Source organism: Eublepharis macularius, chromosome 11 (assembly GCF_028583425.1).
Source record: "Eublepharis macularius isolate TG4126 chromosome 11, MPM_Emac_v1.0, whole genome shotgun sequence".
NCBI classification, from domain to species: domain Eukaryota; kingdom Metazoa; phylum Chordata; class Lepidosauria; order Squamata; family Eublepharidae; genus Eublepharis; species Eublepharis macularius.
In genome coordinates this window covers 46002083-46024242 of record NC_072800.1, presented here as the reverse complement: position 1 = coordinate 46024242, position 22160 = coordinate 46002083, and the positions used below count along the sequence as shown (strand labels likewise).

The 22160-nt window shown below is 41.3% G+C and overlaps 1 protein-coding gene across 1 annotated transcript in view; it reads right to left on the bottom strand.

Annotated features, from left to right (window-relative positions):
* RFTN1 (raftlin, lipid raft linker 1) overlaps positions 1 to 21241 on the bottom strand; it is a 202791-nt gene extending 181550 nt beyond the window's left edge. The window contains exon 1 of the mRNA XM_054991528.1: positions 21016 to 21241. The gene's annotated coding sequence lies outside the window, so the exon portion shown is untranslated. The remainder of the gene's footprint in view (positions 1 to 21015) is intronic.
* Between the last annotated feature and the right edge of the window lie 919 nt (positions 21242 to 22160).

The following is a 22160-nucleotide window of genomic DNA, read 5'->3' as shown; positions in this document are numbered from 1 at the left end:
GAGGAGAACTTAAAATCGAAACAGCGATTACAACCCGAGAAAAGTGAAGGGAAGGTAAAGATCACTATCTTCCGATACGGGACAGATTGATAAAAACAGAGAGGAAAAAAAGTAGATTTTTAAACTGCAACAGACTAGTGAAAAGGAGGGGAAGACTCGGCAGGAGTTGTATTTGAAAAGAGACTAAGTTTAAAGAAGTTATTAAAGAAATCGGACTATTGTTTTGAATACCTGTGGTTTTGGAGCTGTGAGAAAAAGACACCATCGCGAGATCTGCTGTGGGAAGACGGGAGACAGGAAGTGCGTAATAACAATAGAGTGGCTGGAGAGAAGCGGCCCTTGCTGGAGGGCAGGAAGAAGGGAATCGCCATTTTTGAGAGGGGAAGGGTCGCGGCTTCAGCGGAAAAGGAAGTAGGCCATTTTGGATTACAAAATCATAGAGAAACCATAGAGAAAAGACGCCCGACATTTTGGACTCTTTAAAAATTAATTAATGCAAGAAGACCGGGACATTTGAAATAAAAAAGGAACTAAATTTAACGCCACGGAGTTAAGGAAGAGAGCGGACTCGTGGGAGCGAGCTAAAGCAAGCCCCACGATGTCGAAAAAAGAGTGGCAATCGGCAATAGAAAACTTGGACAAAAAACTTTTAGAGGTGATCAAGGAATTTAAAGACATGAAATTGGAGCTGATTAAAGAAGTTAAACAGACAGTAAAATCGGAGCTGTCAGAAGTAAAATCGGAGCTGTCAGAAGTGAAGAAAGGTATGGAAACAATACAAAATGAATTACAAGGGACGCAGCAGAGAGTTAAAACAGTAGAAGACGCGATGGAGAACTTAGCAGACACGCAACAAACAGAGATGAGACTGATGAGGGGGAGAATGTCAGTTGCAGAAACTAAACACATGGAGAAGCAGTTACGTTTTCGCGGCTTGCCAGAAGTGGAAGGAAAGTCAGCGCAAGAACAGATGACTGAGGTGTTAGCTGAATACCTGGGGAAGGAGGAGGAGGAAGTTGTGGCTATCCTAGATGTGGCATATCGTGTGAACTCGAGATTTGCAACCCAGAGGAAAGTACCAAGAGACGTGATTGTACAATTTACAACACGAAATATGAAAGAGAAGATTGTGACTAAACAGTTTCAAGATCCATTGGAGATCGATGGCAAGACAATCATCATAATGAAGGAATTACCCAGATCAGTGTTACTAGATCGGAAAAAATATAAAGCGCTAATCCAGATATTGAAGGACATGAAAATTAGGTACAGATGGGAGCTTCCAGAGGGTTTGTCCTTTGAGTTCGGAGGTGCCAAAAAGCGTATCAGATCTGAGAGGGAAATGGAGCGATTTATAAGGGACAATGAAAAAGACTTACCAACAAGATTATGAGTATGGAGTGTAAAGTATTATCTTGGAATGTAAATGGACTAAATTCACCGAATAAGAGGAAAAATATCTTCCACTGGCTATTAAAACAAAAATGTGATATTGTTTGTTTGCAAGAGACTCGTATTCGAAAACAGGATGTAAAATACTTAAAATTGGGAAAATTGGGCAAGGACTTTGTAGCGGCCTCAAGTAAGAAAAAAAGAGGAGTGGTGTTGTATGTAAAAGAGGAGCTACAACCAAAATTCATAATGAAAGATGTGGAAGCCAGATTTGTAGCAGTGGAATGTACTTGGAACTTAAAGAGAGTGTTGGTAGTCGGAATTTATGCACCTAATGGTGCAAAAGAAAGCTTCTTTGAGGATTTGAGGAAGCATTTGGACGATCTTTCATATGATCAGATAATTCTTGCTGGAGACTTCAATGGAGTGACAGACTTGGAACTGGATAAAAAGACTACAACGGTACAAAAGAAAAGAGGATTATTACCAAAGCTCTTTTTTGAGTTGATTCAACAAGAGACTCTTGAAGATGTATGGAGGAGAGAATATCCTAAAAGCAGACAGTTTACTTTTTATTCTGCAAGGCACTCTACACTATCAAGAATTGACATGATCTGGGCCTCAAAAGATTTGGCGTTATGGACTAAGGAGGTAGAAATAATGCCGATGGTAGGCTCAGATCACAACCCAATTATGTGGAAACTAGGGAAAAGGAGAAAAAGGAAAGCATGGAGAATAAATGAGGACTTGCTACAGGAAAGAGAGAACATGGAAATATTGAGAAGAGAGACAAAGTTTTTCATACAATACAACGTGAATAAAGAAGTACCAACTGATAAAGTTTGGGATGCCTATAAGGCGGTTATAAGGGGCATACTAATGGACTTAAATGGTAGAGCAAGAAAGAAGAAAGAAGAGAAGAGACAAGAGATTGAGGAGAAAATAAAAGCCAAGGAAATACAGTTAAAAAAGAGACCAGGGAAAAAGAAATTATATCAGGAAATTAAAATACTTCAAGAACAGCTAACAGCAATGAGTAATAAAGAACTGGAGTGGAACCTTAAAAGGCTGAATCAGAAAGCGTTTGAGGGCGCAAATAAACCTGGGAAGTACCTGGCATGGCAATTGAAGAAGAGAAGGGAAAAGAAAACAATAAATAAAATCTGTGAAGATGACAAAACCTACTTGGAACAGACTACCATTAGTAGAGCCTTTTATAAATTCTACGCTAAGTTGTACAATAAGAAAGAAGTAAATAAAGATTCAATAGCGTCATATTTGGAGAAAATGAAACTTCCAGAAATCTCGGATGCTTGGAGAAATAAATTGAACAGTGAAGTAACGGATGAGGAGATAAGTAAGGCAATACAATCTGCAAATTTAGGAAAGGCGCCAGGGCCAGATGGACTTACAGCTAAATTTTACAAGACTATGGCCAATGAGCTGGCACCATTCCTAAAGGAGGTGATCAATGGAGTTCTAAGGGATCAAAGGATTCCAGACACTTGGTCTGAAGCGAATATATCATTGATCCCAAAAGAGGGCCAAGATTTGACTAATGTGAAAAATTACAGACCTATATCGTTACTTAACAATGACTATAAAATCTTTGCGAAGATACTGGCGGAGAGACTGAAGGGGTGGCTTTCGGAAGTTATAGAGGAGGAGCAAGCAGGCTTTCTGCCGGATAGACAAATAAGAGACAATTTAAGGACAGTGATTGATGCTATTGAATATTATGATAAGCGTTGTGATAAAGAGGTTGGTTTCTTCTTTGTTGGCGCTGAAAAGGCATTTGACAATTTAAACTGGGACTTTATGTTTGCCACTATGGAAAAGCTACAATTGGGAGAAAGATTCATCAGAGCAATTAAGGAAATTTACAGAGACCAGACTGCAGCAATTGTGGTGAACGATGAACTGACTAAGAAATTGACTATAAGTAAAGGAACAAGACAAGGTTGCCCGTTGTCTCCACTGTTGTTCATTTTAGTATTGGAGATCCTGATGATACAAATACGACAAGACGAGGAAATTCGAGGAATAAAAATAAAGGAATATTCATACAAGGTCAGAGCATTTGCGGATGATATAATGTTAATTGTAGAGGACCCATTGGAGAACATGCCAAAAGTGATAGATAAGATCAAGGAGTTTGGAGACTTGGCAGGTTTTTATATTAATAAAAAGAAGTCAAAGATACTATGTAAAAATATGACTAAGCAGAAACAACAATTGTTAATGGAAACAACGGACTGTGAAGTAACAAGTAAGGTGAAATATTTGGGAATCGAACTGACTGCAAAGAATATAGATTTATTCAAGAACAATTATGAAAAATTATGGACTCAGATAGAGAGAGACTTGATTAAATGGAATAGGCTCAATCTGTCATGGTTGGGTAGGATTGCAGCAGTTAAAATGAATGTGTTACCAAGAGTGATGTTTTTGCTACAGACAATACCAATCATCAGAGACTCTAAACAATTCGAAAAATGGCAGAGGAAAATATCAGACTTTGTATGGGCAGGCAAGAAGCCTCGAGTGAAAATGAAAGTTTTACAAGATGCAAAGGAAAGAGGCGGAATGCAACTGCCCAATCTGAGACTTTACCATGATGCAATCTGCCTAGTTTGGTTGAAAGAGTGGATGACATTAAAGAACAAGAAATTATTAGCCCTAGAGGGATATAAAAAAATATTTGGATGGCACGCATACCTATGGCATGACAAAGTAAAGGTCAACTCGATGTTCCTGCACCATTTCGTACGGAGAAGTCTATACATAATCTGGAAGAAGTACAGAATTTATTTACAAGAATGAACTCCCTTGTGGGTGGTTCCATATGAGGTGATAGACCCGAGAGCTGTTGATAATGAACAACAATGTTTAACTTACAAAGAAATAACTAAAACTGAAGCATCTAAACTTAGAATAAAGACGCAAGAGGAACTATCACCTAATTACGACTGGTTCCAGTATAGACAGATCAGAGACTTATATAACTCGGACTCTGTAAAGGGAGGTATACGAATAGAGAATTCGGAACTAGAGCAGACCCTTCTTAAAGAAGACAAGAAAAGAATATCCAAGGTATACCAAGTACTGTTGAAATGGTATACCGAGGATGAGACAGTTAAAACACAAATGGTGAAATGGGCTATAAATTTTAATAAAGAAATAACAATGGAGGCATGGGAATACTTGTGGAAAACTACAATGAAGACAACGACATGTACTAATATTAAAGAGAACATTTACAAAATGATTTATCGTTGGTACATGACACCAAAGAAGATTGCGCTAGGGAATTTGAACACTTCTAATAAATGCTGGAAATGTAAGAAGCATGAGGGCTCCCTCTATCATATGTGGTGGTCGTGTGAGGTAGCCAGGCAGTACTGGGGGGAAATAATAAGAGAAATGAGTGAAATTCTACAATTTCAAATTAATAAGAACCCAGAACTCCTGCTACTGAACTTGGGAATGGAGGGAATTCCAGCCCAACACAGGACGTTGATATTTTATATGACAGCAGCAGCTAGACTTTTGTATGCGCAAAAATGGAAAGTACAAGAAGTGCCAACTATTGAAGATTGGATTTACAAATTGCTGTACATGGCCGAAATGGATAAGATGACAAGAAAACTGAGAGATCTGGACTCAGGGCAGTTTAACACAGACTGGGAGAAGCTGAAACAATACCTGGAGAAGAAATGGGAGGTGGGAGGAAAACTGTGGCAGTTTGAGAACTACTGAAGTACTGAAGTAGAGGGGGGTGACTTTACCGGGGGGAGAAGAGATAAATGTGAATTAATAAGCAGTTAGATTAATAGATTGACATATATATAGATATATATAGGTTAATAAACAGAATATAGATAGAAAATAATTAACTATAAGGATTAAATATAAGGATTGATTAACTAACAATATTTTCTTTCTTTGGTAAGATTTGTACAATGTACCAAACTGAATGTCTGAAGATATAGATGAGTCAAATTGATTGACTATGTGATGAGAGTTATACAGAATTATTACAAAAAGATAGAATGAGTAATATACAGAGAATAAGTCAAATTGTTTGATTTAAATGAATGTATGATTTACATGGTTCATGATATATAGAAATATTTGAAATTGAAAAATGGGATAAATTGTTTATCTAAGATGGAAACAAAGACTTACAGTTTGGGTATACAATGTTAAAAATAGTTAAGGATGTACTGCTTAGAATAATGGAGAATATATATTTGTTTTAGATAGAGGAATTTAATAGAAGTAAGGGAAAGGGGACAAAGGGTCGGAAAGCTGTTGGAAGTCAACAAAAGGGGGGGAAAGGGAGGGGGTTAGAAATGGAAAATTGGGGAAAATTGAATGTAAATGTAAAAATAATGGATTCTAACCCAATAAAAAAATTTTCAAAAAAAAAAAAGAAACTCACAGATGCTCACAGACAGACTCTTGACAACCCAATCACAATACAAGAAGTACGAGAAACTATTCAAAATTTGAAAAAAATTTGAAGCAGCCGGACCAGATGGTTACCCACCAGAATTTTATAAAAATTCATCAATAGTATCACTTATCCACTAACTGACACATGTAACACACTCTTAAATTCTGGACAATAACCCTCGACATGGAAAGCAGCATTGATTATAGTCATACACAAACAAGGAAGAAATCCAAAAGATCCACCTTCATATCGACCGATTTTGTTACTAAATCAAGATTACAAGATCTACACCTCAATCATGGCAAAAAGAATAAATTCATTCATTAAGGAATATATACATCAAGACCAGACAGGTTTTATACCGGAAAGAGATCTCACAGAAAATATATTTAAAACATTCAATATAATATCAGCTAGTAAACATCAAGATACTGAAACACTACTGTTGTCACTCAATATAGAAAAGGCCTTCGATTCTCTAGAATCAATTGGAACTATGGGCTTTGGAATCAACTTTATAAACTCAATGAAGACAATTTATATGCAAGCTACAGCACAAATAAAAATAAACGGAATGCTATCAGAAACATTTCCACTCTCAAGGGGAACAAGACAGGGATGCCCTTTATCATCCATACTTTTTGCAGTAGCATTGGAACCACTTGCAAATTCAATCCGACAAAATGAGCAAGTACAAGGAGTGAAAATAGCATCAAAAGCTTACAAATTAAACTTGTTTGCAGATGATATGCTAATATTCATCACCGATCCAGAAAACTCCTTAAATCAGCTACAAGAGATACTACACTCATTTGCACAAGTAACTGGATTAACAATTAATTCATCCAAATCAAATATATTGCCTTTAAGTATCTCAATACAAACAAAAACTCAATTACTAAATAAGTTGAAATACCATTTGGAAGATCATTATTTACCACACCTTGGTATTGACATTCCAGCAGAGAGAAACCAACTAATGAAGTACAATCACTTAAAAAAAATTAAAGAAACCAAACAAGAATTATCACAAAAAAATAAACAGCAATATACTTGGACAAAGAGATTTCATATTATAAAATCTTTCATACTTCCCAAAATAATATTTCTTTATCGGGGAATCCCAATAACACCGTTAACAATTACAAAACAGTGGTAAGCTATGCTTAACAAATTCCTATGGAAAAGTAAGAAACCAAGAATCTCATTCAATACCCTAAGATTGAAAAGTTTGCAAGGAGAGCTTCAGTCACCCGGATCTTAAAACATATGCAATTGCAGCTCAACTAGTTAATATTTTACAGATGCTACAGACAGGAAAAAAACTTGACTGGATCCATTAATGGACTGTAAATCCATTACATCATCCAGGAAGTAATATGGAACAAAAAAAGAAATCAACTACCAAAAATAAAACAAAACATTTTTTTACTGGATATTTTAAAATCATGTGATATTCCTAGAAAAAAACTATTTCCTAGAATATCTTGATATTCAACATTTACAAAGCAAGATTGGTTTCCTCCAGGTAAAACACAGCAATTAAGCAATTTTTGGAAACAAACTAATTTAATGTGTCTGATTTATTTATCATCAAAGAAAAGAATATTAACAAAAGCAGAACGGGAAAAGAAATCAACCAAATATATACCCTGATTTTCGTATCTTCAAATTAATCATGTGGCATCACAAATTCATATAATAGACATTCTTAAGAAACCCAAGACAGAATTGGAAAATTGTTTAGACCAACCAGAGTATAAACAGAAAGGACTCTTATCCAAGCTATATAACATCCTCTTGCAAGCAGGAAAAACAAAGAACCACTTGTATTTATCTAAATGGAAATAAGAATGGGAACTAACAATCACACCAGAACAGTGGACAAAGATTTGGGCATAAAAAATATTTAACTCACCAATAATAAACACTAAATTACAGACTTTAAAAATCATAACCAATTGATATTGCACTCTGAAAAAATTAACAAAAATAACAAATAAGTATTCTCTGCTTTGCTGGAGGGAATGTGGGGAAACTGGCACATACGTTCACTGCTGGTGGAAGTGCAAAAAAATAGCCACAAATTGGAAGGAAGTCCTAGAATATATATATGAAATAACTAATTACAAAATACCATTATAACCAAAAATAATTTTTCTTGATTTATTGCAAGATACAAATATTCCTTCAATAAGACAGGAACTTATCTCTAGCCTCCTTGTAGCAGCAAAAACAGGAATTACAGCAAAGTGGAACACAAAAGCAATACCATCTATTAACGAATGGTTCATGAAAATCTGGGATCACCTTATCATAGAAAAGATTACAGAAGGACTCCAATGATAGATTGAAAATACGAAGACAATAAGGTTTTATGAGAAACGGCAGCCATTTATTGAGTTTATTACAAAAAATGACATACAACCAGCAAATACACTCCATCAGTCAATATTAAAATACTTAATCAGGAAAACAACAAGAGAAAACAATTAAGATATGATGTCAAATCCTATGCATCAAGTAAATTAAAATGTACAAAAAGTTATAGGTTTATAACAATTTTTGATTAGTTTTTTTTTAAAAGAATGGAACGTTTGGGCCCAGATGGCATTTATTCAAGTCTCCTGGGTTCTTTAGAAGTAGATACACCAATGTCTGCTTCAAGACAGGAGATACCAACTCCTCTCTCAGGGTGGCATTTACTGTCTCCTGGACCCAGTCCACCAGACACTGCCACTACTTGCAGATTTAAGCAACTAAAAGGGGCAAGAGTTGTACAAAGAGATAGTAGGTCTCAAACTTCAAAGAATCCAGAATACTTGGCTCAGGCAAGTTGTTTATTGTGTGACACAGCAGCACTATACTCACACTACTCCAAACAAGACAACAGCCTTCTCCAATAACTCAGCAAGATGCATTGTTTATCCACAGACAGCATCTGTCAACCTTCTTTTTCAGACCGCAAAAAACAGGAAAGGCTTCCTCTAACAAGCAACAGAACAGAGCCGGAGGCTCGAGGAAGCGCACCAAAAAAGCAATAGACACCAATTTTATGAACCGTGCGAGTTATATTATTAGTGAGGAAGCAAGTGCTATATATGTTATAAACATAAAATATCGGATAAGTTCGCACAAGTAAGTTCAAAGAAGACGGTTCCAACATAAGATTACGCTCCTCGATGGTTGCAAAACGTCAAGATGTTGACGAAAAATAATAGCAGCGTCGTCAGCGGTTTCCAAGATCGACAAGTTAATAAATTAAGCTCCAAAGTCAACAATATAGGCAACGAGCCGTGCCAGCCTCGATTCTTCACTCGTTTCAGAGAGTTTCTCTTTCTTCAGGCCAGTTATGTCTAAAAATAAACCGCAATGCAATGAGCTGCAAACCCCCATTGCAATACATAAATATTTTACATAAATATTTTTCAGGATAAACAACTCACAATAAATATCCATCAAATTCAAACGTCCAATTTCTGTCCATAGAGAAGCATCATTGAAATAGTTCAATTTGCTATATGTGGGCTGCACATCGCGGCCACTCCGACTCAGAATTCAGGAGCACCTTTCAAAAATTAGAACTGGCAATCAAGAGGCTCCTGTTACACAGCACTTTGGGGTCTATCATAAAAATGAGAAGGAATTAAACTTTTCGGTCTTGGAAATAATAGACAAGCCGGGCTATGCAAACCGTTTTTTACTACAGGCAGAGGCACGATGGATTTTCCGCCTTCAAACCATGTGTCCTCGTGGTCTTAATAATGAATTGGATTATTCCTCTTTTTTATGAAATTAGACTAAAGACCCTTGCAGGATTGGTCATATTTATACCCTAGGGTAAAATATACTTTGAGCCCTGTACAACACCCCTTACAGGGAGGACAATGCTTTTATGGGGTTTTTAAATAAATTATTTATAGATTCTAAATCAAATTAGATGTGTTTAAATAGCATGAACTATTTTAAAATTTGTAACTATTTATATAATTGCTATTTATTACTATTTATATAATTGCTATTTATCTATTTATTTGTATATTTATTTCCCCCCCTAAGTATTTGTCTATGTACTGCAAATTGAATTGTACTGTATTTGTAATCAGTGTAAGTACTCAATAAGGGTTTATAATTATGGTTTTGTATAGTCCCTAAACAATGTTACTATAAAGGGCTTTTTTGAAATGAGTGGTGCCTTTAATTGACCAATGAAATTTATTGGTCATTATATATAATTGGGAGAGGGAAGTTACTCCTCCCTTCCAAGGCACGGGATGATGCTTCTCTATGGACAGAAATTGGACGTTTGAATTTGATGGATATTTATTGTGAGTTGTTTATCGTGAAAAATATTTATGTAAAATATTTATGTTTTGCAATGGGGGTTTGCAGCTTATTGCATTGCGGTTTATTTTTAGACATAACTGGCCTGAAGAAAGAGAAACTCTCTGAAACGAGTGAAGAATCGAGGCTGGCACGGCTCGTTGCCTATATTGTTGACTTTGGAGCTTAATTTATTAACTTGTCGATCTTGGAAACCGCTGACGACGCTGCTATTATTTTTCGTCAACATCTTGACGTTTTGCAACCATCGAGGAGCGTAATCTTATGTTGGAACCGTCTTCTTTGAACTTACTTGTGCGAACTTATCCGATATTTTATGTTTATAACATACATAGCACTTGCTTCCTCACTAATAATATAACTCGCACAGTTCATAAAATTGGTGTCTATTGCTTTTTTGGTGCGCTTCCTCGAGCCTCCGGCTCTCCCTTGTTCTGAACCTTCTTTTTCAGCCTTTTCTCCAGAGTACACTATATGACATTATAAGACAAAGTGTTATAATATTTAAATTACCACTGAAGTACAAAAATATGCTTGCATAGGTAAACTTCACAAGTTGGACTGTTTTGTGCTATTTCCAGACTCATTCAAAAAGGACTGAAATAAGATACTCTGTTGAAAGTCAAAGCATCAGCCAGTCATCTGCCAGCCAAGAATGCTTAAAAATACTACTAGCTGTCTATACTTAACTCCCAACCAGCAACAGTTGCCCAGCCCTCCAGCTGCTGGATTTCCATGCATATTGTATTAAAACTTACAGTGTAGGTTAATTTAAAAAGTCATGAAAAGATGATGTGATAGACTAATACTGACCAAGGAGGACAAATGCTTACATGAATTCCTCATGTGAATCTGCTGGGAACAATAGCCTGAGTGTTGAGAGGTTATTCTCCTGCGATTTTCCCACATCCAAATCACTTCACCCCTTGACTATATAACTGAGGGCCAAACTACACATTTGGGCTTTTAACAAGCTGGGCCTGGGTTCACTGGACCCAACTTGAGTTCCCTGCAGCCACTCAGCAAAGAAGGGGATGGCTTTTAAAAAATAAAGGAGAGCCCAAATGGGCTTGGAACACTGCCACTGGGGGAGGAAGGCCTCCAGTACAAAAACAGTGATGGCTGGAGTTATTTCCCCATTTATGCTGCTCTGCATGCCCAGAATATTCCACGTGGATCAGCAAAAACAGGGATATAACACCTCCCAGTGCTATTCTCACATGGGAAAATGGCTTGGAGGGAGGCAGAGGCCCTTCCTCCCACCATGACAGCATGGGATCTCCGTTATTTATTAAAAGCTATTTCCCTGCAACTGCTATGTGGCTGTAGGGAACCCAGACCCAATTTGTTAAAAACCTGAACATGAAGTTTGGCCATGTGAAATAGTGAATACATTATTTCTGCCAACTTTCTTGTACGCAGGGCCGGCGCGCCCATTGAGGCCAGGTAGGCGGTGGCCTCAGGCACGGGGTGCCAGAGGGAGCGCCGGAGGAGGCGTGGGGGACGGGAGCACGCACCACAGAGCTGCAGCCTCCTATCCCTCCTGCCCCGCGCCGCCACCGCCACCAGCACACGCCCTCGGCCGGGCGCAGCCACCGTGGGCAGGCATCTGCGGCAGTGCAGGCAACCGAGCGGGAGAGCTCGGAGGCCACCCCCACCTCTCACAGCTGCCTGCTGCAGCAATTGGGCCGGTGGCGGCGCACGCGCACGCACTCCCATGATGATGTCACACATGTCATCACGCAGTCCGGTGCGCGCACGCTTGCGCCCACGAGGGGGGGCCCTGGCCAGCCGGCTGCGAGCGCCAAAACCCCTTGCGCTGCCCCTGCTCGTACACTGTACATCTCGTGCTCAGCTACTGGCATGAACAGTGTAATAAATGAACAAACTCACAGATCAGATTCTATGGGGTGGCATTCCCACTCATAAAAGCTGATTTGTGAACTCCTGCTAGTTCCATTCTCCAATGTTACATGGTCACTAGGGATGTGCACCAGTGAAAAACAGTTTATAGCGTTTGCTGTCTACAGAGAGTGAAATAAGAGATGAGGTGCGATTTAATCTGTAGATCGTCAACAACAATAATAATGACCAGTGGAACTAAGAATATATTTGCTAAGGGTTACAGCAAAGGCCCTGCCAGTAGCCAATTCAATGAAAGTTTGTTCATCAAGGACTTCTTGCCCCGGGGCACCTTTCTGAGTATAAAGATGGTTGTGTTTATCTAATCCCAGCTTTCAGGCCCAGTGGGGGCTCCAAGGTGTATACAACATTTCATATTTTTCCATTCTAGCCACACAAGAAACCCAAAGGCAAACCAGGCCTAGAGAATGCCACAGGCCCAAGGCCACAGGCAGGTCTCCCAAGGAGAATGGCATGAGAATCTGGATCTCCTAGATCCCAGCTCAACACTCCAGCCATAACACCAAACTGTCTTTTGTTAAAAATGGTGTCATACAGGAAGATGCCAGAGACAGGATGAACACAATTGCAGCAAGAACTCTCTCAGCACAGGCAATTGTAATGCTGTGGAGTCTGTTTCATGTTTTCTGTTGGTCCCAGGATACAAAAAACTGGAGAAGTTTCACTCCAGTCCAGGGTTTACTCATGTCTGCATTAGCTGGCTGAAGGCCTGCTAGGCCTTGTGCTCTTTTCTTTGTTTCTACAGAACAAAGTTACTCTGTGTTGATTAAGAGAGACTGAGAACCCTGGGGAGAGCAGGCCCCATTCCCTGGAGGAAAAAAGGGTGTGTAGGCATATATGGAACCAACAAGGGGGGGGGGGGAAACTTCACTCTCTGCATAAGTTTCACTTTCCCTTTCTTTTTCTGGTACAGGTTTCCTTTCTAGCTGCCTCAGAGGGCCTGCTAGGATTCCCTTTGTAAGAAATGGCCTCTTCCACAGTTCCCTGTTTGGGGGGGGGGTGGAAGGCCTGGAGGAAGGACCAGAGGGAGGCCTCTCTCTTCCCTCAGCACTCTGACAAAAATTGGCAGTCCCACTTTATGTAATCAAGTTTAGGAAATCTGGGAATAGCATTGAAGTGCTTTACTCGCAAGTAGACCATCAGCAGCACTGGACCCTGGGGCCATTGCTATTTGGTGCTCTCACTGGGTCTTGCGCCTATTAATTGCTTTGGATGTGGGAAACTACTGCACAGCCACCTCCTGGTCTGTTGGCAAGTTTGCCAGCATTGGCAAGGCCAGAAATGGCTGCTGTGGCTTTCTGACGTAAGATAAAATAGCTTTAAAAAAAATAATAATAATCTGTCTAATGACATTTAGGAATTCCTGAGGTACTACCACAAGTCCTGATCCCATCGCATTACTCACGAGTAGCCCTCCTTCGTTTGCCATGGGCTCTGGAGGCACAGATGATTGTTGAATCTCAGACCAGCTTGGCTGCCCCGCACTGGGTCTTATGCCATTAGACTGGCTTAAGGATGTGGAGAAATCCACTCCATAGCCGCCTCCCAGTTGGTGGGCAATGTTGCTCTCATTTGCAAGACCAGAAATGGCTGCCGTGTTTCCTTTGCCCAGGGAGGAATAGCGCCTTTTGCGCTTCCGGTCTCTTCGCGATATGAGTGGCTGCAGCTGCAGCTTCCTCGTGGTTTGCCCCACTGTCTCTGGGTTTGTTGCCAGGAAGCAGCGGTGAGGGGGGCTTCCAACTCTCCTTTGGAGAGGAATCCTATTGTGATGGAAGAGCATGTTCTACTGGTCCATGATTCCGTCTTGCCATGAAATGGCCGCCACAGCCAAAAGAAGGAAGGAGAAAGCTTCCCCTGCAAGCCTTCTACGCAGGTGCGCCGGGAGAAAGAGAATAGCAAGGAGGTGGAGTAGAAAGGAGTAAACAAGGCAAGAATCAGGTTCTGAAAGGTAGAAGCGAAGGAAAGGAAGAAAGGCAAGGCAGCGCATGGATGAAGATGCTCTCCCTGTTGAGGCAGGAATGAAACTGAAAGGTGACTCCCACTAGGAAGACAGGCAGTAGAAAACTTGTTCCTGCCTCCCTGACTAGAGGGTGGGAATCACCCATCAAGATGTCCTTCGCCTCAGAGGGAGAATTCAGGTTTCCCACTTCAGGTTTACCCAAAGCGGGAAACTGTTCTGGAATAACTCGAACCCTGAAGCAGCAAACCACTTCAGGATTTGGGTCTTTAAATCACTTCAGTATGCTCCGTAAAGATTTGGAGCATACCAAAGTGAGGGGGAAGCTTTGTCCCAGCCCCCCAGCCCCCACTTATCCCCATCCCACCCCACTTACCTCTCAGGACTGGAGGGAAGCCTAGCTGGGTGGCGGGAGGGTGTGCTGCTGCCACCTCTGCCACCGTGCCAGCCAGCTGGGAATGCCGGAGCCAGGGCCTCCGCCACCCGTACCGCTGCTGCTGCTGCTGCACCAGCCAGCTCGGTGATAGGGAAGGCCAGAGCCAGCGCCTCCATCACCTGTGCCACCGCCTCGTCCTCTGCCATGGAAAAGCTCAGGTAAGTCAGGTGGTGGGAGGGAGTCCTTTTAAAAGGCCCTGAAGCTTCCCAATGTGACCCAAATCGCTTCGGGAAGCCTAGATTCGGGGTTTCCAAATCTACACAAATCGGGCCCAATTCAGGTATTTAACTTGAACCTGAATCCCGAAACGCACATCCCTAGTTGTCACCTACAAATACATAACTAGCACAAGCAGCTAAATGCAAATGAGGAATGAGTGATGTAACATATGAACGAACTTTGAGACAATGAATCAGAAACAGGAATGAGAGTGCAGAACTTACACAACACTTTCCTTAAAGTTTGCATCATCTGTGTCTTTCTAAGCTCTAGTGCAGGTTTGATTTAATTTCTCATCTTGTATATTACAAGAAAGCAAATCACTGACAGTCCCATATGCATGCTTTGCTCCAACTTTGGGCTATTAACGTTTTAGAGGCTCTTCTTCCTCAGGAGCAAAGAAATAAGAAAATATAATTTATAGTACTCAGCTTCCTGGGAACTATAAAATAACAGCCATCCTATGTGGCAGCCCATCTATGTTGATGGTCAAATTACACATGAGGCACAGAATTCCATGTCTGAATCAGCTTTACCTGTACATTTGGCTCAAAGGAGCAAACAGGTCTGTGGGACTGATTCAGGAAAACAGAACTGGTAGAAAGGATTGAGCTCCCCCCTTACAATTCCAATTCAAATCGGGGCCTTGCATGCCTCTTATTTAAAGACAGGATGCATATGAGCTGTGGACAAGAAGCTCCTAGCACCATGTAGGGTTCGGCCCTGAGCCTTATCTATTCACAGGCATACAAGAAGGTACATGTGGGATAAAGATGGAGAAAGAAGAGACAGACCACAACAAACCTCTAATGTGATGCAGCCAATGTTTCAACACCATCTAGCTAAAAATGGATCAGAAGCCCCTTCTGCACCGGAGACATAACTCCTCACTTTCCCTGAAGTCAAGCCAAAAGGCATGGAATCGGCTTGTATGTGGCTGTTCACACCTCTCTAAAATTCAATATATTTTTTTTAAAGTCAGGGTATAAGTGCTCCCAAGAAAGCCAGGGAGAAGTTGCATAGTGGCTGGAATGACTGCTCATGGCCACAAATCTGGTGCAGAAAAAGAGTTTCTGTATGGGAACTGAACTGGTGAAACTGACCCGCGCAGACTTGGCTGCAGTTAAATGGAAAGCAGCATGGAACTGTGCCTCTGCAGTTCTGTGACCCTTCATAAATTAAGTGCCACAAACATTTGCAAAAAGTTACAATGGTGTATTTAACCCAATGTCTCTCCTATAAAAGTTCCAAAGAACTGCCATATACTCCTACGAGGTGATGCAGTATTGTTCTATATTGAATAAATAGATTAATTAACTTTTCTGAAGTGATTTGCAATCGCTGAGTAACAAAAAAGAACAATTTTTTTCCTAATTGCATAATGCTTTACAATATCGTCTTCCTCTGTCCTTTAAACTATGTATGTAGTGATGGTTTTACACAGGTAGGAAGTGAGTTGCCTTTCCCTACCCCATGTTAGACGGCGCAGTGGCAGGGGAATTTTAAAAACCTTTCCTGATATTTTAAAATTTGAGGTCAAGTTTGATGCCTTTGAAATAATTGTAGTGAAGATGTTAAAATAACTCTTGCAGATATCTGAAAATATAGTCACACAGCTGTGGCCAATGAGGTTGTGTATCATTAATACACATACATACATACATACATACATACATACATACATATAAAAGAACCCTGACACTTGTTATAGTACTACGTGGAAAAGGGAAAATAAGAGCGACCCAGATCTTGCACGTATATTTTACACAGATGAAAAGTTTTAGCACTACTTCAGTTATACAATCAAACAGGAATAGAACACAGAGCATTTTTGTACCCTTATAATAAAGTATGTATTGGGAAATATTCTGGCTGCATCCCTGCACACAACTGGGCTGTTTTAATCCCACTAACTTGAAAAGAAAATAAATAGCCAAAACTAAGTACAAGATTGCAGCCTCTATTAATATAAATTACAAAAATACTATGTACTTAAGAAGAACACAAATGGGATAACTATTTAAATTAGATAAAATGACCATTAGGGTTTTCGAGTAAAGATTTCAAGTGGCAGAATAATTAAATCCTACTAGAAAGCCTCAATTTCTTTTAGAGTTTATTTCTTTAATCAGTTCACTCAGCTGGTTTGATTGTTCAGCACTGCCTTGCAGAAAGAGCTAGTTCAATTTGTTGTTGCCCCAGTCAGGATCGGGAGTACTGTTGAGTTTCCATGCTGACTCCCAGGAAGGAATCAATGTTGCCTTACATCACTTAACAGTAACCCTCTGGCCAATCTAAGAGCATCATACATGCACTCAAAGGGGAGTCCTATTCAGTTTCAATTTCTCAGATGAATGTGATGCTGCTGAAAGCATCAAGAGCCTGGCCACCTCCCGGTTCTGGGAGGGCTGGAGTGCACTGCCTTAGGAGGAAAAACACTATAATTTCCAGTTTCCAGACAGACATTCACACGAATCCAAAAGCATTCCTATTTACACATTTAATGTCACATTTCATGAACAAATACCACTACAGTTCCATTAATGAAATATGTCCTACTACCTGAGAAGGAGAAATGGGATGATGAGATGATAAAGACTTCATTTTGGAATAAATTAAAACACAGTTTGGGAAAAAATGATCCTTATTAACATCATTGATTCATCAGAGAAACCTTCAAGAATATCAACCAGTACTGGCTTACACAAAGTATGCAACCACAGACAGCACTGCTGCGATGCTTAAAACAAAATGAGTCCCTTGCCAGTCGTTCTGCTTGCAATCATGCAAGTGACACAAGTTGTTTATCTCTTACTGCATATGAGCCCACAACTTTCTCTCCTGCATCCTCATTGTCCATATGCCTTCTGCTACCTCAGCAATGCTACTCATGCCTGAAACTGCCTCCCAGAACAACTGCATGATACCATCTCTCCCAATTCATTCAAATCTCACCCCACCTTTTCCATAAAACCCTTGGCACAAGCACCTTTTAGACCCAGTCCTGTATCAAAACTAAGTCCATATAACCAAATTGATCTCATATTCTCCACCTTTTTATATTGTAATTTAACATTATAAGGGCTTCAGTATACCTTCTTGTACACTGGAATGTGTCTAGCACACTGATAATAATATAATCATGAAATTATTATTATCACCACCCAACAAAAGCGACAGGGATTTCTCAGCCATTCCTTCTCCATAAGAGGTAATTTTTAGACCCACCCATTGAAGAATTCAAATGAATAGAACCACAAGGGCATTAAACTCTATCATGTAATCAACTGCTACACTTACTGGGTAAACAAGAGGAAAGAACATATCACAAAACACATGGAACCCATGTCACTCAAAAAGTTGAAAAACACTGTCTAAGCAGAAACTTCTTTTACTTCTTCCTCAATTCAGTCCTTCTCGTATATAACACAGTACAGTTGCATAAATATACCTGTACTCTGTGCTTCTAAGAATCTAATGTATGGCTCAGTGGTAGAGCATCTAAAGCAGATGGTACCAAGTTCAATCCCCATAATCAAAAGTTAACAGAATTAAGTTGTAGTTGATGTGAGAGACCTCTGCCTGAGACCCTGGAGAACATCTGACAGTCAGAGCAGACAATACTGACCTCGATAGACCAACAGTATAAATCAAATCAGTATAAGACAGCTTTCATGCTTTCCTCTTGTACAGGATCGCCAAGAATAGCTTACAAAAAATAAATAAATAAACAAACTGTGCAAGCCCTATAAAACAGAACTAGAATAGTAATAGCTTTAAGAAACAACAGCCAAAACAAAAATCAGGCATAAAATCCATCTCCAAGTTGGTAAGATAAAAGCAACTATTCAAGTAAAAAAAACTTAAAACCAGGAAGAATCATAACTATTTTTAAAAGTCTAACTCTATAGATTCAAAATACACTCAGAAAAGGTTGCTTGACCATTGAAAACTTAACCAGCATATGAACTCTTCAGGAGTACACTATGACTTTGCTACTAAGACACATCCACTGTTTTAAGGTTATCCACCATATATCTCAGGGAAGAGGATTGGGAAAACCCAATCCTTAAGGCATTCTGATCCCAGATCATTCAGCATTCAACACCAGCACTTTAAACTGTGTCTGGTAATGATCTACTTAAATACCCAGTGTGATCAGTCATTTTCATAGATGGTAAGTAGCTACTCATAGGAAACTTCTTGTAGCAGTTAAAATGAATATGCATAACAACATGTCTATTGAAGAGTGACTGCAGTGTATTCTTAAGACATTGAAAAAATAATAGCCATATTAGCATGAACAAGATGTCAAGAAATGCTATCATTGCCTCAGTGTCTTATCTGGTTTGCTGAAATTCAAATGCACATGGTACAGCCCCACCACAACATCATTAGTCTTTTAGTAGTTTTGTTTTTGACATTCAATAGACATTTTTTTGCTGGGTTCCCCTTTTTTAAAAAAGTCAAACAGATGTCTGCTCTACAACCATTTAGAAATTTCTCACACACACAAACTCTTCCTGACCATGTGTCATTAAAAACAAATTAGCACACCCAAATCCCTCCAACAGGTGTGGTGGCAAGAAAGATACTGCCTCTCTAACCTATTTTTATATTTAACTGAAAACAAAACCAGTTAAGAATAACTAAGGAAAGAGGTTTTTTAAAAAAAAGAGTACATGAAAGCTGGTGCCTGTTTTATGGATCTGGAATAAAATTCATCTATTTCAGCAGGATTTAGACTTGAGAGATGTCAGTCTTTGATCTATACCATTCAGATTTGTTTTTCTTACAGTTTAGTCTTATTTAATCTAGTAACACATGGTACTTTTAGCACCCTTTGAATCAGGCACTTGCTAAAAAGCATCAAAACAGAACATGGACTTTACTGACTTGCACAGGGGCAACACAAAAAGAGAGCAGCTATCAGTGCAGACATTGACAGTTGCCCCATCTAAGTCCACTGATTTTAACAGACTTGGGTGTAACTCAGTTTAGGAATGCATAGGGCTGCCAGTTCTGGGATGGGAAATTCCTGAATATTTTGCAGGTGGAACAGTTCAGTAGAGTATAATGCTTATAGAGTCCTAAGCAGCCATTTTCTCCATGGGAACTGATCTCTTTAGTCTATGGAGATTGGCAACCTTAGGAATGCACGGTACTAGTTGTCCATTTTATTTATTTGTTTCACTTCATTTATCCCCCATTCTTCCCCCCTGCCCCCAGACCCAAAGCAGCTTAGCTTATGCTGTTCTCCTCTTATCCATGGTATCCTCACAACAACCCTGTGAGTAGGTTAGGCTGAAAATGCGTGACTGGCAGGCATGCCACTCAATAGCCTCCATGGCAGAGTGAGGATTTGAACCTGAATGTCATTCTAAAACTACACCATACTCTTCCATTCAAGAAGTATATCATCTTTACAGCAAGCCACCAATAGCAGCAGTTTAAAAGTCAGCAAAACTAAAACTTAAATCCATGGTGTGATAGTACTGATGGAAATTTGTACTGTTAAAGGAAACGACAACATTTACCCTCCGTTTGTTTAGCACAGGCTCTTTACCACAAAGCAATCCTAAGTAGGTCTACTTAGACTCTTACTCAGGCTTACACAGTGGCCCTTACTCCCGGGAAAGTGTTCGTAGGACTGTGTGCGTATTCTAGACACGCGGACAACAGCGACGAGCCAGAGAGGTCCTCTTGCTGCCTCTTGCACTTACAGCTCATACTTACAGGATGGCGGTTCTGCAAAGCCTGTTTCTCGGAAACGGGGAAGGCAGAAGCCCAGCCGAGCATCGTTTCCCTCACCCTCCCCTCAGAGCCACCTCCATCACCAGAAGAGGCAGCTCCCAGGCGACGGGTTTCTCCTTGCCCGAGGGAAGAAGCCCTCTGCGGAGACGTCAACGCAGATCCCCGACGCAGGCAGCCGACCTCGACCGCCTCGTTCCTCCCTCCACGCCAGGGGGACGCCGGGGCTCTGGCTTCGGATTCGCAGCGCGAAAGGGTGGGATTCTGGGCTCCCCCGAAAGCCTTGGCCACGCTGCCCAGCGGAGCCAGAGTTTCACCCGCCGCGTGGCCAGCCCTCCTCCAGCCCACCGTCCCAATCTCCTCGCACCTGGACAGGGCGAAGCCTGACTGACAGACGCTCACACACTTGCCTCTCTTCAGGCTAACGGTAAAGTTTGGCGAGGCACTAAACCGCCGCGCTTGAGGGGAGGCAAAGAAAACCAGCGGCGAAGCACCGCCCAGCCGCGCCTAGCGGGTCGCTACCTGACAGATTACCTCCAATAGCGGTCCCCTGACCGAGGCGCCGGCTTCTCTGCGCCCTTCTTCCCGGGCTGCTGCGCTCCCTCTTCGTCGCCCCCTCAGAGCCCCAGCGAGCAGGCAGCCCAGCAGCTGCTCCCGACGCGGCTCATGGCAGCGCAGAGAAAGTTTGCGCCTCGCAAAAGAGGTGGCGGCGGCGGCGGCGGCGATCCCCTTCGAGAAATGAGCGGCGGACTTGGCGGCGCTTCGGCGATTGCTGGAGGAGGCAAGGCGAGCGGGACTGGGAGGCGCCTCGCCTCGGTGGGGAGCGGCCGGCGCAGCTCCTCGCCAGCGCTCGCACTTCCTCTTCCTCCCCTCTCGGTCTCGCAGGCGCCCGAAATGGGGCGGTGGGAACCCGCTTGCTGCCGGGGAATCTCTCCAGAGCTGTCGGACTAGCCCGAGGCACGCGTGGTCGTGGCCGGCCCCGCCCCTGCCCCACTCGGGGGTTTCTCCGGGAGGGACGACGCCACTTGTCGCCTCTCCTCAGGGCGCCTCGCCAGGGACGTCAACCCCACCAAGTTCTCTCGGGCAGACTTCTGATGGCGGCGAGCAGACCGCTTTGCCACCCTGAAGATCAGCAAAGAACCGGTTGGGAGGGACCACTTGGCCGGTTGCCCCCCCCCCCTTCCAGGATTCTCCGAACTCTCAGGGACTTGACCCGGCTGGTTTCTTCACCCCCATCCCTGCTTGTTCCCTTCGGTTGTTCTCCGCGTTCTGTCGCAGCTGAAGAAGGGAGCCGAGTCCTCAAAGCTTACACCCCGAAGAGCTTGTTGGTGGTCTCCACGGTGCCACTGGAATCAAATCCTGCTTACTGCTGAAGTAATTTAGTTATCACATCAAGCCTGACATTTAGATATTTTGTTTAGGTTTTCTAGAAGTACTTTAAAATACATATTTTGTGCCTGTCTGGGAGAGCTTCCCCCCCCCAACATAGATTGAGCACCATTCCTTTCCTGTGGCTTACCCAGATTTGCTGCGTTCATAGCCGATTTACTTTTCAGTCATTAACTTTTTTTGTTCTTGACTTCGCTCACTACTGTTCTGGGTTTCACATTATGGCAATGTGCATATTTTCCAGTTTCAGGTTTGCTGCAGGTATGTTTTTGTTTCTACTAAAGACTAAA